This window comes from Ranitomeya variabilis, chromosome 1 (genome assembly GCF_051348905.1).
Source record: "Ranitomeya variabilis isolate aRanVar5 chromosome 1, aRanVar5.hap1, whole genome shotgun sequence".
Taxonomy (NCBI): domain Eukaryota; kingdom Metazoa; phylum Chordata; class Amphibia; order Anura; family Dendrobatidae; genus Ranitomeya; species Ranitomeya variabilis.
The window spans coordinates 39,955,294-39,971,682 of NC_135232.1; the positions used below are offsets into that span (position 1 = coordinate 39,955,294).

The following is a 16,389-nucleotide window of genomic DNA, read 5'->3' on the forward strand; positions in this document are numbered from 1 at the left end:
GTCAATCATGGTACGTGTATGAGCTTCACAGCTGCCACCATGTTACACCCAGTATCACACATGACCATGCCTGGTTGGAAGTTCAGCGGCAAAAATCACAGATCTGTCTGGTCTGTTATTCATTTAGGTAACTCTACTGCAGTGTGTGGTTTCTCTCCTTAACAAATTAGCTTCATCGGAACCTTTTGCCTTGTGTTGAGGCATTGCTGCAGAGCTTCCAGCTTCTGGCTGATGTGGCCGACATGCTCTGAGATAGCACATCAGAGATGGAGAATGAGGAGGAACAAGAGAAGGTGCAGAAACTGCTGTAGGAGGTGGAGGAAACCATAAATGAAGTAGGTCCCCAGCCTCCACAATGTTCACCCAGGGTGCCATCAGGGAAATGTAGCATCTTTGGCCACAAGCACTAGTCCACATGTTGGTCTTTAAGTGGACAGTGCCAGTAAGTGTGTTGGGTGTTGGTAAGGGCATGTGTGATGTTCCTGGACATGTGCTGCTACAAGGCGGGGACGCCACACGATGAGAAAAACTGGCGACTGGGGACTGAGTGCTGAGGGACGGCTGCCGCCATGAGTCGGCAGAAATCCTCCATGTCTACCAGCCTAAATGACAAAATTTCCATGGCAAGCAGCCTGGAAATATGCCCATTTAGCATTTGGGTTGGTGGGTGGCTGGAAACTTTCTTTTTTGCTCCATGGCCTGGGGTTGACACAGCTGAACGCTGTGCTGGGACAAGGAATTGGAAGTCCCTGATGATGGTGTGGGATGGGGCCAGGGAGGTAGTCATGGCGATAGCAATCCCTGGATCGCACCCTGGCTCCCTCTCTCTATATAGTAATGTCTCTTTCTCTGCATACCTGGGTGCTGCATCTCTGGCCATCAGGGTCCCTCCTGAGTAGTATTGGACTCCTTGCAAGCGGTTTCACAAATAGAGTCACAGTCCAGCTTCACTTTAACTTCAACTCTTACTCAGCAGGACATCATCCAGGGTACAATCAATCACAGCAATTGGCAATGCTTTACTTTGCCTCTTCTCTCTGCTGCTAATCCTGTCCCCGGGACAGACCACATCCTCCGGTCCTTCAGTGTCCTCAATGCCCAGAATTTATGCCTTGTGTGGGAGTGCTCTCAGCCGCTTCGCACCAGATCTGAGAACTGCTGCCCATGCAAAAATCTGCCACATGTTGAACTACTTGCTCCCGTTCTGCTGAGCCTCCTTCCTCAGTATTACAGCCCCAGTCACTCTGCGTGGGCTAGCTCTTCTGCTGCTGTGCTGTCACTGGTGTTCTGGTCCCCTAGATGCTGGGCCCACTCTTCTTGAATGTTGTGTGGCACGGTGTCACCCTGGGCAAGCCAGCCCACATGAGTTACACGGGTGCCCGGCCCCAACTGAACTGCCCAGGAAGACATCACTTACTTATCCCACCATGCCCCTCCTAAGTTAACTATATCCTATCCTACCTTACACTGTGCTATAAGGCTAACCCTGTAATGCCCCATCTAGTGGCCAACTTGGGGTACTACTCCCCTAGCACTATACCTGATGAATGGCCCCGGGGTACTCACTTTCCCTATCATACAGCAAATGTCCAAAACATATTATATATCAGAACATTAATGGTAATACACGTTATTAGTGTAGCAGTACCAAAAATACAGTAGTGATAATACACCAAATTGTGTAGCAGAATCACATTAATTAAAACATATTAAAGACATAAAACATATCAATATCACACCCCTTACACTGTGCAAGGAGAGGTGCAAGGCAGTCGAGTGCTTAGATGACATGGGCTTGATCATGCCGGTGGTGGTTAGTTTCTTGGTGGTCAGTCCCTGCATTTCTTGGCATGGCACAGGTTGCCATTTTATTTGTCTCAGATCTCTCTTTGGAAAATTCCCAGACTGGTGAACGGAGAAATACAGGACCGTTGGTGCTCTGCAAAACAGTTGCGCGCCTTCTCCCTCTGGTCACTCCCACTGCCTCATCCTGTCTATTTCCGTGCTGCTAGTCTCTCCCCCTCACCGCTGCTGGCCTCGCTCTACATGCCAGCTTCCCAGTTTGGGCACCTGTATTTTTATATTATCTGCTGACGTCAGTAATGCCACAACCAAGATGGCTTCAGCATTACAGTAACTCACAGGAAATCCCTGCATGCTTATTGGCTGGGTAACAGGCGCCAAAGATGCAGGGCAGGGATTCAAGTTTTACAAAGAGCACCGCCCATTTCTCGCCAAGTAACGAGCACATTTGAGCATTGTGATACTCGATTGATAACAGATCACTGAGCATGCTCGCTCATCCCTTATGAAAACCTGTCACCAGATCAAAAGTGCCTAGTTTTTATATACTTTTTTCCCCCTCTACTCATTCTGTTTTTGTTTTTATTTTTAAATCCACCTTATGGTTCCAGAGATATGGTCCTTTTTATTTAGAGCTACTTCTTATGGTTTTTATAAGGGGGCATGGCTCTTAGGCTAATTAGGCAGAGCACGCCCCCGGGGAACCCTGTGAGATACACACCCCCTTGGAAAGACCATAAAAATTAGTGACAGATTTAAAGGCCCATATATCTAGAACCGTATGACGGATTTAAAAAAAAATAAAAAAAACACTCAGTGGAGCAGAGGGAATAGAACAAGTGCAAAAACTGGCCACTTTTGACCTGGTGACAGATCCTTTTTAATTCTACTTTTTTGGAGGAAAGATCATTCCGTTCTTGGAGTATTTCACTTTGTGTAGCGTACAGCACATCGTAACTTTTCACAGACAGAACGGGTTGTCCATTTGTTACTTCGCTGCTCATTAGAAACAGAAGTAAACTGTGAGATCGCTGTCCGGTTCATGAAATGCCAAGTTCTGTGCAGTCAGTCAAACACCACATGTAGCAAGGTCTGTTTTCAGTTTTCACTCTCTCCCTCTTCTGCCAAGAAATGTAACCTTCACCGTAGAGAGCCTTCAAAACACGAAACATCATCTTCAAAGAGCATAATAAAAGCTGACTGTGGATATCGCCTCCTAGCTGCTGATCCAGTGTACCAGTGTGCCGCCACTAAAGATGTACTCACCCCCCCCATGTAGGAGATGGATCATGTAAATTAACATTTTATGCTAATTTTTTCCATCACTTTTCTTTTTAGGGCGTCAGAACTCCAATTTGTAAGAGCGTGAAAACTGTTGCTAAAACTTTCCCTCTTCCTCTAGAGAGCGCTAGTGTTCAATGTAAACTGTACTGAGCTCCCCCTAGTGGTGACTCCAGTCATCCAAAATGTTATCGTTTGTCATCTAGGGAATTAGGGGGTTGGAGATCTAGTTAATGTAACCACACAGTACCAGAGGGTTTACTCCTTTTCACTAGCTGGAATATTTTGTAAGAATTTTAGTTTTAGTTTTTTCATCATCATCATCATCGATGTAGGTTTTGGTTCTGCATAAGGATCGGCACTAAGTTTGACTTTGTTAAAACTTTTGTTTTAGGTAAAAATAAAATAAAAAAATAGAAATTGCAAAATATTTTTTACGTTTAATTTAAACTTATTTATAGTGCTGCATAAATATAGTAAATTGCATATACACTTTTGGAAAAAATGTTCTAATATATTTTGTAGAAGGGGAAACATTTTCTGATTGGTGGAGATCTGCATTCGGAGACCCCATACTGATCTCTCAAAAGACATTTCAAAAGTGTGGTGCTCAGAAGGGAGAAGGTTGACAGCCGGAGCTCAGTTCTTTTTTCTAACCCCCTTAGATGCCGCAGTCACTATTGACCATAGCATCTCCGGGGTTGATGCTGTAGTTATGTCTTGTTGAGTCTTCACTGGACTTTACAAGAGCGCCATTGTTGGTATCCTGCAAATACGGCACAGCCTGCTGCCATATATAAGAACACTGCAGAAATAGAGTGCCATTCTGTTGTATGTTCTCTGAAAAAAAGAACATGTGTGGCAAAAATATGTCATATATATATGATACAATGTCTGATAACTGGGGACAACCACCGGAAAAATACAATGGTAAATGCTGCCCTTGAAGTCCTGCCCCGAGCAATGTCCTCAAACCACCCAGGAACACCCACAAATTGTTAAATTAGGGGCATTGCTTTTTCTAAGTCCTGCCTCTTTCTAGGTCCGTTATGTGTGACTGTTGGCAAGAATGCACAATTTTTCATATATCAATGGTGGATGTATCAGTGGCATGAGATACAGTGATACTTGAATAACATCTAAGGGGTAACATCTCTCCTTGTGGAAAGTGGGATTCAAATATAAGGAGACTTATAAGTCATGTAATGCTTCTGTGGGGAATTAAATAGGAGAATTGCATGGCTTATAAGCCTACTTACACTGGCATGAAATATATATGACCCTATACAAGGAAATAGACCCCTTAGAGACCAGTCAGAGGCCTCTCACCTAGACAAATCAGATCTCATAATTTGCACTAATGAAGGGCAATACCCCAAAACACCTTGTCTGCAAATTGAGATTTATATTTTACTTTTATCTTAAGTCATGTTTTAAGGCTCGATATTGACTTTAACCCCTTCCCGACCCATGACGCCTATGTGGCGTCATGGAATGATCGCATCCCTGCAGATCGGGTGAAAGGGTTAATTCCTATTTTACCCGATCTGCAGGGAGAGGGGGAGTTGTACTTCAGCCTAGGGGGGGTGGCTTTGCCCCCACGTGGCTACGATCGCTCTGATTGGCTGTTGAAAGTGCAACAGCCAATCAGAGCAATTTGCAATATTTCACCTATGAAAATGGTGAAATATTGCAATCCAGCCATGGCCGATGCTGCAATAGCATCTGCCATGGCTGGAAATCATGTTCTGGCCCCCCCCCCACCGCCCCCGATCTCCTCCCCAGTCCTCCGTTCTGTCCGGTACCCCCCTCCGTCCCCCTGTTCGCTCCCCCGTGCTCCTGTCCGCTCCCCCGTGCTCCTGTCCGCTCCCCCCGTCCTCCGATCCCCCCCCCTGTGCTCCGATCCACCCCCCCACCATCCCCTCATACTTACCGATCCTCCCGAAGTCGGTCCATCTTCTCCCTGGGCGCCGCCATCTTCCAAGATGGCGGGCGCATGCTCAGTGCGCCCAAAGAATCTGCCGGCTGGCAGATTCGTTACAAGTACATTTTGATCGCTGTGGTAGGTTCTACCACAGCGATCAAAATAAAAAAATAATAAATAAACCCCCCCCTTTATCACCCCCATAGGTAGGGACAATAATAAAATAAAGAAAATATTTTTTTTTCTTTTTCCACTAGGGTTAGGGTTAGAACTAGGGTTAGAACTAGGGGTAGGGTTAGGGGTAGGGTTAGGGTTACGGGTAGAGTTAGGGTTAGGGGTAGGGTTATGGCATGTGCACACAGAGCGGATCGGCCGCGGATCCGCAGCGGATCGGCCGCGGATCCGCAGCGGATCGGCCGCGGATCGGCAGCAGATCGGCAGCGGATCCGCAGCGGATCGGCAGCGGATCGGCAGCGGATCGGCAGCGGATCGGCCGCGGATCGGGCGCGGATCGGCCGCGGATCGGCAGCGGATCGGCCGCGGATCCGCAGCGGATCGGCAGCGGATCGGCCGCGGATCCGCAGCGGATCGGCCGCGGATCGGCAGCGGATCGGCCGCGGATCGGCAGCGGATCGGCCGCGGATCGGCAGCGGATCGGCCACGGATCGGCCGCGGATCCGCAGCGGATCGGCCGCGGATCGGCAGCGTATCCGCAGCGGATTGGCCGCGGATCTGCAGCGGATTGGCAGCGGATTGGCCGCGGATCCGCAGCGGATTGGCCGCGGATCCGCAGCGGATTGGCCGCTGCGAATTCGAAGCAGTTTTCCATCAGGTTTACAGTACCATGTACACCTAAGGAAAACCAAATCCGCTGTGCCCATGGTGCGGAAAATTCCGTGCAGAAACGCTGCATTGTATTTTCCGCAGCATGTCAATTCTTTGTGCGGATTCCGCAGCGTTTTACACCTGTTCCTCAATAGGAATCCGCAGGTGAAATCCGCACAAAAAAACACTGGAAATCTGCTGTAAATCCGCAGGCAAAACGCAGTGCCTTTTACCTGCAGATTTTTCAAAAATCATGCGGAAAAATCTCACACGAATCCGCAACGTGGGCACATAGCCTTAGGGTTAGGGTTGGAATTAGAGTTAGGGTTGGAATTAGGGCTAGGGTTTGAAATAGGGTTAAGATTAGGCTTGTGGTTAGGGTTACGGATAGGGTTAGGGGTGTGTTGGGGTTACAGTTGTGGTTAGGGTTGGGATTAGGGTTACGGTTGGGATTAGGGTTAGGATTAGGGTTGGAATTAGGGTTACGGTTGTGTTGCGGTTAGGGTTGTGGTTAGGGGTGTGTTGGGGTTAGGGTTGTGATTAGGGTTATGGCTACAGTTGGGATTAGGATTAGGGGTGTGTTGGGGTTAGTGTTGAAGTTAGAATTGAGGGGTTTCCACTGTTTAGGCACATCAGGGGTCTCCAAACGCAACATGGCGCCACCATTGATTCCAGGCAATCTTGCGTTCAAAAAGTCAAATGGTGCTCCCGCCCTTCCAAGCCCCGACGTCCGCCCAAACAGTGGTTTACCCCCACATTTGGGGTACCAGCGTACTCAGGACAAACTGGGCAACAACTGTTGGGGTCCAATTTCTCCTGTTACCCTTGCAAAAATAAAAAATTACTTGCTAAAACATAATTTTTGAGGAAAGAACAATTATTTTTTATTTTCACGGCTCTTCGTTATAAACTTCTGTGAAGCACTTGGGGGTTGAAAGTGCTCACCACACATCTAGATAAGTTCCTTCGGGGGTCTAGTTTCCAAAATGGGGTCACTTGTGGGGTGTTTCTACTGTTTAGGCACATCAGGGGCTCTGCAAATGCAATGTGACGCCCGCAGACCATTCCATCAAAGTCTGCATTTCAAATGTCACTACTTCCCTTCCGAGCCCTGACGTGTGCCCAAACAGTGGTTTACCCCCACATATGGGGTATCAGCGTACTCACAACAAACTGGGCAACAAACGTTGGGGTCCAAATTCTCCTGTTACCCTTGTGAAAATAAAAAATTGCTTGCTAAAACATCTTTTTTGAGGAAAGAAAAATGATTTTTTATTTTCACGGCTCTGCGTTGTAAACTTCTGTAAAGCACTTGGGGGTTGAACGTGCTCACCACACATCTAGATAAGTTCCTTGGGGGGTCTAGTTTCCAAAATGGGGTCACTTGTGGGGGGTTTCTACTGTTTAGGCATATCAGGGGCTCTGCAAACGTAACATGATGCCCGCAGACCATTCCATCAAAGTCTGCATTCCAAAGCGTCACTACTTCCCTTCCGAGCCCCGGCATGTGCCCAAACAGTGGTTTACCCCCACATATGGGGTATCAGCGTACTCAGGAGAAACTGGACAACAACTTTTGGGGTCCAATTTCTCCTGTTACTCTTGCAAAAATAAAAAAATTCTGGGCTAAAAAAATATTTTTGAGGAAAGGAAACACATTTTTTATTTTCACGGCTCTGCGTTATAAACTTCTGTGAAGCACTTGGGGGTTCAAAGTGCTCACTACACATCTAGATAAGTTCCCTTGGGGGTCTAGTTTCCAAAATGGAGTCAATTGTGGGGAGTTCCTACTGTTTAGGCACATCAGGGGCTCTGCAAATGCAACCTGACGCCCGCAGAGCATTCCATCAAAGTCTGCATTTCAAAACGTCACTACTTCCCTTCCGAACCCCGACGTGTGCCAAAACAGTGGTTTACCCCCACATATGGGGTATCAGCGTACTCAGGAGAAACTGGACAACAACTTTTGGGGTCCAATTTCTCCTGTTACCCTTGGGAAAATAAAAAATTGTGGGCTAAAAATCATTTTTGAGAAAAGAAAAATTATTTTTTATTTTCATGGCTCTGCGTTATAAACTTCTGTGAAGCACTTGGGGGTTCAAAGTGCTCACCACACATCTAGATTAGTTCCTTGGGAGGTCTAGTTTCCAAAATGGGGTCACTTGTGCGGGAGCTCCAATGTTTAGGCACACAGGGGCTCTCCAAACGCGACATGGTGTCCGCTAATGATTGGAGCTAATTTTCCATTCAAAAAGCCAAATGGCGTGCCTTCCCTTCCGAGCCCTGCCGTGCGCCCAAACAGTGGTTTACCCCCACATATGGGGTATCATCGTACTCAGTACAAACTGGACAACAACATTTGGGGTCCAATTTCTCCTATTACCCTTGGGAAAATAAAAAATTCTGGGCTAAAAATCATTTTTGAGGAAAGAAAAATTATTTTTTTATTTTCACGGCTCTGCGTTATAAACTTCTGTGAAGCACCTATAAGTGCTCACTATGCATCTAGATAAGTTCCTTGGGGGGTCTAGTTTCCAAAATGGGGTCACTTGTAGGGGAGCTCCAATGTTTAGGCACACAGGGGCTCTCCAAACGCGACATGGTGTCTGCTAACGATTGGAGCTAATTTTCCATTCAAAAAGTCAAATGGCACGCCTCCCCTTCCGAGCCTTGCCGTGCACCCAAACAGTGGTTTACCCCCACATACGAGGTATCGGCATACTCAGGAGAAATTGCCCAACAAATTTTAGGATCCATTTTATCCTTTTGCCCATGTGAAAATGAAAGAATTGAGGCTAAAAGAAATTTTGTGTGAAAAAAAAGTACTTTTTCATTTTTGCGGATCAATTTGTGAAGCACCTGGGGGTTTAAAGTGCTCACTATGCCTCTAGATGAGTTCCTTGGGGGGTCTAGTTTCCAAAATGGGGTCACTTGTGGAGGAGCTCCAATGTTTAGGCACACAGGGGCTTTCCAAACGCGACATGGTGTCCGCTAACGATGGAGATAATTTTTCATTCAAAAAGTCAAATGGCGCTCCTTCCCTTCCGAGCCTTACTATGTGCCCAAACAGTGGTTTACCCCCACATGTGAGGTATTGGTGTACTCAGGAGAAATTGCCCAACAAAATTTAGGATCCATTTTATCCTGTTGCCCATGTGAAAATGAAAAAATTGAGGCTAAAATAATTTTTTTGTGAAAAAAAAGTACTTTTTCATTTTTACGGATCAATTTGTGAAGCACCTGGGGGTTTAAAGTGCTCACTATGCTTCTAGATAAGTTCCTTGGGGGGTCTAGTTTCCAAAATGTGGTCACTTGTGGGGGAGCTCCAATGTTTAGGCACACGGGGGCTCTCCAAATGCGACATGGTGTCCGCTAAAGATTGGAGCCAATTTTTCATTCAAAAAGTCAAATGGCGCTCCTTCCCTTCCGAGCCCTGCCGTGCGCCCAAACAGTGGTTTACCCCCACATATGAGGTATCAGCGTACTCAGGACAAATTGGACAACAACGTTCGTGGTCCAGTTTCTCCTTTTACCCTTGGGAAAATAAAAAATTGTTGCTAAAAGATCATTTTTGTGACTAAAAAGTTAAATGTTCATTTTTTACTTCCATGTTGCTTCTGCTGCTGTGAAACACCTGAAGGGTTAATAAACTTCTTGAATGTGGTTTTGAGCACCTTGAGGGGTGCAGTTTTTAGAATGGTGTCACTTTTGGGTATTTTCAGCCATATAGAACCCTCAAACTGACTTCAAATGTGAGGTGGTCCCTAAAAAAAATGGTTTTGTAAATTTTGTTGTAAAAATGAGAAATCACTGGTCAAATTTTAACCCTTATAACTTCCTAGCAAAAAAAAAAATTGTTTCCAAAATTGTGCTGATGTAAAGTAGACATATGGGAAATGTTATTTTTTAACTATTTTGTGTCACATAACTCTCTGGTTTAACAGAATAAAAATTCAAAATGTGAAAATTGCGAAATTTTCAAAATTTTTGCCAAATTTCCGTTTTTTTTCACAAATAAACTCAGAAATTATCGACCTAAATTTACCACTAACATGAAGCCCAATATGTCACGAAAAAACAATCTCAGAATCGCTAGGATCCGTTGAAGCGTTCCTGAGTTATTACCTCATAAAGGGACACTGGTCAGAATTGCAAAAAACGGCAAGGTCTCTCCTTGTGGAAAGTGGGATTCAAATATAAGGAGACTTATAAGTCATGTAATGCTTCTGTGGGGAATTAAATAGGAGAATTGCATGGCTTATAAGCCTACTTACACTGGCATGAAATATATATGACCCTATACAAGGAAATAGACCCCTTAGAGACCAGTCAGAGGCCTCTCACCTAGACAAATCAGATCTCATAATTTGCACTAATGAAGGGCAATACCCCAAAACACCTTGTCTGCAAATTGAGATTTATATTTTACTTTTATCTTAAGTCATGTTTTAAGGCTCGATATTGACTTTAAGGATTGCTAGTTCCAATAGGTGGCCCTAGAGTTCTAGTCCTCCTCCTTCCTCAAGAGTCAATTTGCACCTTAATAACTTGATTCTGGGACATAACAGAGAGAGGGACCTGACCTTGAACTATGAGAATGCAGGAGACCTCTGTAAAATAATAAATTTAAAAAAAAAATAACCAAAGAGCCTCAGCTATCAGCTGGAATCTGTAGTCTGGCAGCAAGTATTTCCCTATAGTGCCCCCGCAGGACAAATGAGGTATTGACCAATTCCAAATAAATTACTTGGCTTCCCATATAATGCAGTAATATGCAGACATCCCATATTAGACGCCCTAATAATACTAAGCTGCGATAGTTCATAAAGCACTTAATGGTGTAATGAAATGGTGGCTACTTAGGTGGATATCACGAAAAGAAAAAAAAATGGCTAATTAGAATTTTCTGTTTCTTGAATGGTCTTTAAAATGATACAATGAAGCCCTGTAGTTCTGTTTATATTACTGGGCGTAGCTCCCCTTTAAGCCTTGGGATCACACTGGCTGTGAGGGTGTGAACCTGTAAAACCTACTGGCACGCAGTCAGTGCTGAGGTCACTCGCGCCCTCTTCCACCCATAATGTAGTGAAGCAATAGGTCGTCATGCAGAACTTTTTTCATCCTTGCTCAAATTAATTTGGAATAATAACATTATGCTTGATTTTTTTTTTAACATTTTTTTCCCGTGCTGAAAAAATGATGTCATCAATCATGCCTTGGTGATCTCTCTGTGGGCGAGTCTTAAAGTTGATCTGCGGCAGAAAAAGCTGCACATATCTGCATTACGAAATTCTTTTATGCATTTGCACCTTTTGTTTTGTCCATTTACGCTTTATTTTTCTTTAATTTTCACCTTTTTTAAAAATCTATCTTATGTTTTCACCTGTTTGTGTTTTGTTTTTGTTTTTTTTGTGTTTGCAGATGTTTTCTACTGATTTATTATTTAGCTCTTTTTAAAAGTCACAGCATTTTTGAGAAATGAGGAGTTGACACCCAGAACCTGGACCGGGCAGGTGGTGTGGCTGTTGTGTGGGCTTACAACCACCATTACCACAGAAGGGACCAAAAGTGGTCAGATGCTATAGAAGGCCTGAGCTCAGTAGAAGATCAGCGCCAGTAGCAGTGCTAGTAAAAGACTGTGACTAGATCCGAACTGTCTCGGGATACCATCCATCTCTAGCAGAATACCGATCCTGTGGGCCGTTACTTCCGTACGGTACAGGATGTGGGCTGGGGACATGCTTCAAGGAATGAAGATGGCCAGTGCGACGAGCCCACTGTATACCCAGTGACTCACATATCTATAACTTGTGGCCTATCGAGAAATACCGGTGACACCCGCTAGGGCCAATGTAACTATTAGAGGTGTTTATAGAGACTATGACGGGGATGGGCCTATCCTTGTTACATACATAGTTACATAGTTACATAGTTATTAAGGTTGAAGGAAGACTGTAAGTCCATCTAGTTCAACCCATAGCCTAACCTAACATGCCCTAACATGTTGATCCAGAGGAAGGCAAAAAAAAACCATGTGGCAAAGAGTAACTCCACCATGGGGAAAAAAATTCCTTCCCGACTCCACATACGGCAATCAGACTAGTTCCCTGGATCAACGCCTTATCAAGGAATCTAGTGTATATACCCTGTAACATTATACTTTTCCAGAAAGGTATCCAGTCCCCTCTTAAATTTAATTAATGAATCACTCATTACAACATCATACGGCAGAGAGTTCCATAGTCTCACTGCTCTTACAGTAAAGAATCCGCGTCTGTTATTATGCTTAAACCTTCTTTCCTCCAGACGTAAAGGATGCCCCCTTGTCCCTGTCTCAGGTCTATGATTAAAAAGATCATCAGAAAGGTCTTTGTACTGTCCCCTCATATATTTATACATTAAAATAAGATCACCCCTTAGTCTTCGTTTTTCCAAACTAAATAGCCCCAAGTGTAATAACCTATCTTGGTATTGCAGACCCCCCAGTCCTCTAATAACCTTGGTCGCTCTTCTCTGCACCGCTCCAGTTCAGCTATGTCTTTCTTATACACCGGAGACCAGAACTGTGCACAGTATTCTAAGTGTGGTCGAACTAGTGACTTGTATAGAGGTAAAATTATGTTCTCCTCATGAGCATCTATGCCTCTTTTAATACATCCCATTATTTTATTTGCCTTTGTAGCAGCTGCCTGACACTGGCCACTGAATAGGAGTTTGTCATCCACCCATACACCCAGGTCTTTTTCATTGACGGTTTTGCCCAGAGTTTTAGAATTAAGCACATAGTTATACATCTTATTACTTCTACCCAAGTGCATGACCTTACATTTATCCCCATTAAAGCTCATTTGCCATTTATCAGCCCAAGCTTCTAGTTTACATAAATCATCCTGTAATATAAAATTGTCCTCCCCTGTATTGATTACCCTGCAGAGTTTAGTGTCATCTGCAAATATTGAAATTCTACTCTGATTGCCCCCTACAAGGTCATTAATAAATATGTTAAAAAGAAGAGGGCCCAATACTGACCCCTGTGGTACCCCACTGCTAACCGTGACCCAGTCCGAGTGTGCTCCATTAATAACCACCCTTTGTTTCCTATCCCTGAGCCAGCTCTCAACCCACTTACACATATTTTCCCCTATCCCCATTACTCTCATTTTATGTAACAACCTTTTGTGTGGCACCGTATCAAAAGCTTTGGAAAAGTCCATATATACTACGTCCACTGGGTTCCCTTGGTCCAGTCCGGAACTTACCTCTTCATAGAAGCTGATCAAATTAGTCTGACATGAACGGTCCCTAGTAAACCCGTGCTGATACTGGGTCATGAGGTTATTCCTCTTCAGATACTCCAGCATAGCATCCCTTAGAATGCCCTCCAGGATTTTACCCACAGTAGAGGTTAAGCTTACTGGCCTATAATTACCGAGTTCAGTTTTTGCCCCTTTTTTGAATATTGGCACCACATTTGCTATACGCCAGTCCTGTGGTACAGACCCTGTTATTATGGAGTCTTTAAAGATTAAAAATAATGGTCTATCAATGACTGTACTTAGTTCCTGCAGTACTCGGGGGTGTATCCCATCCGGGCCCAGAGATTTGTCAATTTTAGTTATTTTTAGACGCCTCTGTACTTCCTGCTGGATTAAGCAGGTGACATTTAATGGGGATTATTATCACTAGTCATATTGGCTGCCATGGGATTTTCTTTTGTAAATACTGATGAAAAAAAGTCATTTAGCATATTGGCTTTTTCCTCATCCACCATTTCACCCAGACTATTTTTAAGGGGGCCAACACTGTCATTTTTTAGTTTCTTACTATTTATATAGTTAAAGAATATTTTGGGATTATTTTTACTCTCTCTGGCAATGAGTCTCTCTGTCTCAATCTTTGCTGCCTTGATTTGCTTTTTACAGAATCTATTTAATTTTCTGTATTTATTTAATGCCTCCTCACTACCTACTTCCTTTAATTCTCTAAATGCTTTCTTTTTGTCCCTTATTGCGCCCCTTACAGCTCTATTTAGCCATATTGGTTTCCTCCTATTTCTAGTATGTTTATTCCCATACGGTATATACTGTGCACAGGTCCTATCCAGGATGCTAATAAACGTCTCCCATTTTCTTTGTGTATTTTTGTGTCTCAGGATATCGTCCCAGTTAATTGCACCAAGATCCTCTCTCATCCGTTGGAAATTTGCCCTCCTGAAGTTTAGTGTCCTTGTCACCCCCCTACTACCCATCTTATTAAAGGTTACATGAAAACTTATTATTTTGTGATCACTATTCCCCAAGTGACCCCCAACCCTTATATTTGATATGCGGTCTGGCCTGTTGGTTAATATTAGGTCTAGCAGTGCCCCCCTCCTTGTTGGGTCCTGAACCAGTTGTGAAAGGTAATTGTCTCTCATAGTTGTCAAAAACCGATTACCTTTACTGGAACTGCAGGTTTCTGTTCCCCAATCTATTTCAGGGTAGTTGAAGTCCCCCATAATAATGACTTCTCCTTGAGTCGCAGCTTCATCTATTTGCTTTACGAGGATATTCTCCATTGCTTCCATTAGTTTTGTAGATTTATAACAAACCCCTATCAGTAATTTATTATTTTTTCCCCCTCCCCTTATCTCCACCCACAGGGACTCTACATTTTCATTAGATTCACCTATATTATCACGCAGGATGGGTTTTAAGGAAGATTTTACATATAGACACACCCCTCCCCCTCGCTTATCTGTACGGTCATTTCTGAACAGGCTATAGCCCTGCAAGTTAACAGCCCAGTCATGGCTCTCATCCAGCCACGTCTCAGATATCCCCACCATGTCATAATTATGCTCCAACAACATTAGTTCTAATTCGTCCATTTTGTTGGCGAGGCTTCTGGCATTAGTATACATGCACTTGATGTTCCTCTCTGTACCTCTATTCTTTCTTAAATTATTAACTGTTCTAACCCCACCCCCCATGCCACCGCCACCCCCAACTTCCTTATTTGTGCCCAGGTCTCTATCTGCACTATCTTCCCCTCCTATAAAATGAATACCCTCCCCCCCAATCCCTAGTTTAAACACTCCTCCAACCTTCTAACCATTTTCTCCCCCAGCACAGCTGCACCTTCCCCATTGTGGTGCAGCCCGTCCCTAGCGTAGAGCCTGTAGCCAACTGAGAAGTCGGCCCAGTTCTGCAGGAACCCAAACCCCTCCTTCCTACACCAATTCTTGAGCCACTTATTAACCTCCCTAATCTCCCGTTGCCTCTCTGGCATGGCACGTGGTACAGGCAGTATTTCGGAAAATACCACGTTGGAGGTCCTTGCTTTCAGCTTGCAGCCTAATTCCCTGAAATCATCTTTAAGGACCTTCCACCTACCTCTAACTTTGTCATTTGTGCCAATGTGCACCATGACCGCTGGGTCCTCGCCAGCCCCTCCCAGTAATCTGTCCACCCGATCAGCGATGTGTCGGACTCGAGCGCCAGGTAGGCAGCACACCGTCCGACGATCCCTGTCTTTGTGACAGATTGCCCTATCTGTTCCCCTAATAATTGAGTCCCCCACTACCAGCACCTGTCTGGCCTGCCCTGCTCTCCTATTTCCCTCCTTACTGGAGCAGTCACTCCTCCGGCTTTCAGAGGACATGCCTGGCTGCAGCAGTGCTACCCCTGTACTGGCACCCCCCTCATCTGCCAACTTAGCAAACTTATTGGGGTGTGCCAGATCAGGACTAGCCTCCCTGGCACTCTTCCCTCTACCCCGCTTTCTGAATGTCACCCAGCTAACTGCCACACTGTCCTGCAGCTCCATCCTACCATCCCCCTCCTCATCTATCCCATTGAGCGTCTGCTCTGTGAGCAGAAGACTCCTCTCCATATTGTCTATGGATCTCAGTTGGACTGGGATACAAAGGGCCCACCAGTAACATTAACTCCATGGCGCCACTTTTCAGCTACATGCAAATATGCTGGTTTGATTGTTAAATTAATAGTATGTTGACTTTGCAGGTATATGTTGAATCAAGTTTATGGTGCTGCTCATATAAGTGGGTGGTGGCCTACTCCTGCACAGGGGCCCACCGGAGGATTCTCCAGTTCTCCTGTGGGCCAGTCCGAGCCTGGTGACTAGTATTGAGAGTGGCGCCCGTGAAGTTGAGACATAAGGACATTAACAGTCGTTTAACCTCTAGATAACGAGAACAGAGCATGTAGTGGAACGTTGCATAGATATACTTTACATACTTTATTGACCCTGTTACTGTAACCCGTCATGTAGTTCTTACTTGTACATATATACTTAGAAATAGATTTTATTTGTGTGTTCGTTAGATGAATAGTGTTGGTTTAGAACCACTGTCTCCTCATTGCCTGCGCTGTTCCATCCAAGGAACCTGCTTACCCATATCTGTCTGCATGGAGTTTGTATGTTCTGCACATTTTTCCGTGGATTTTCAGCATTTTGGAACAATGGGTGATAAAATAAATGTCTCTAGCTCCAATGTCCTGCGCCATCAGGACCGTTAGCGGGGGAGCTCTGCGTGTATGTACTAAACTTTTGGC

The 16,389-nt window shown here is 44.7% G+C and overlaps 1 protein-coding gene across 8 annotated transcripts in view; it reads left to right on the forward strand.

Moving 5' to 3' along the window:
• The window catches only part of TCF4 (transcription factor 4), a 523,378-nt gene that overhangs the window by 138,448 nt on the left and 368,541 nt on the right, over positions 1-16,389 (forward strand). The window lies entirely within an intron of this gene.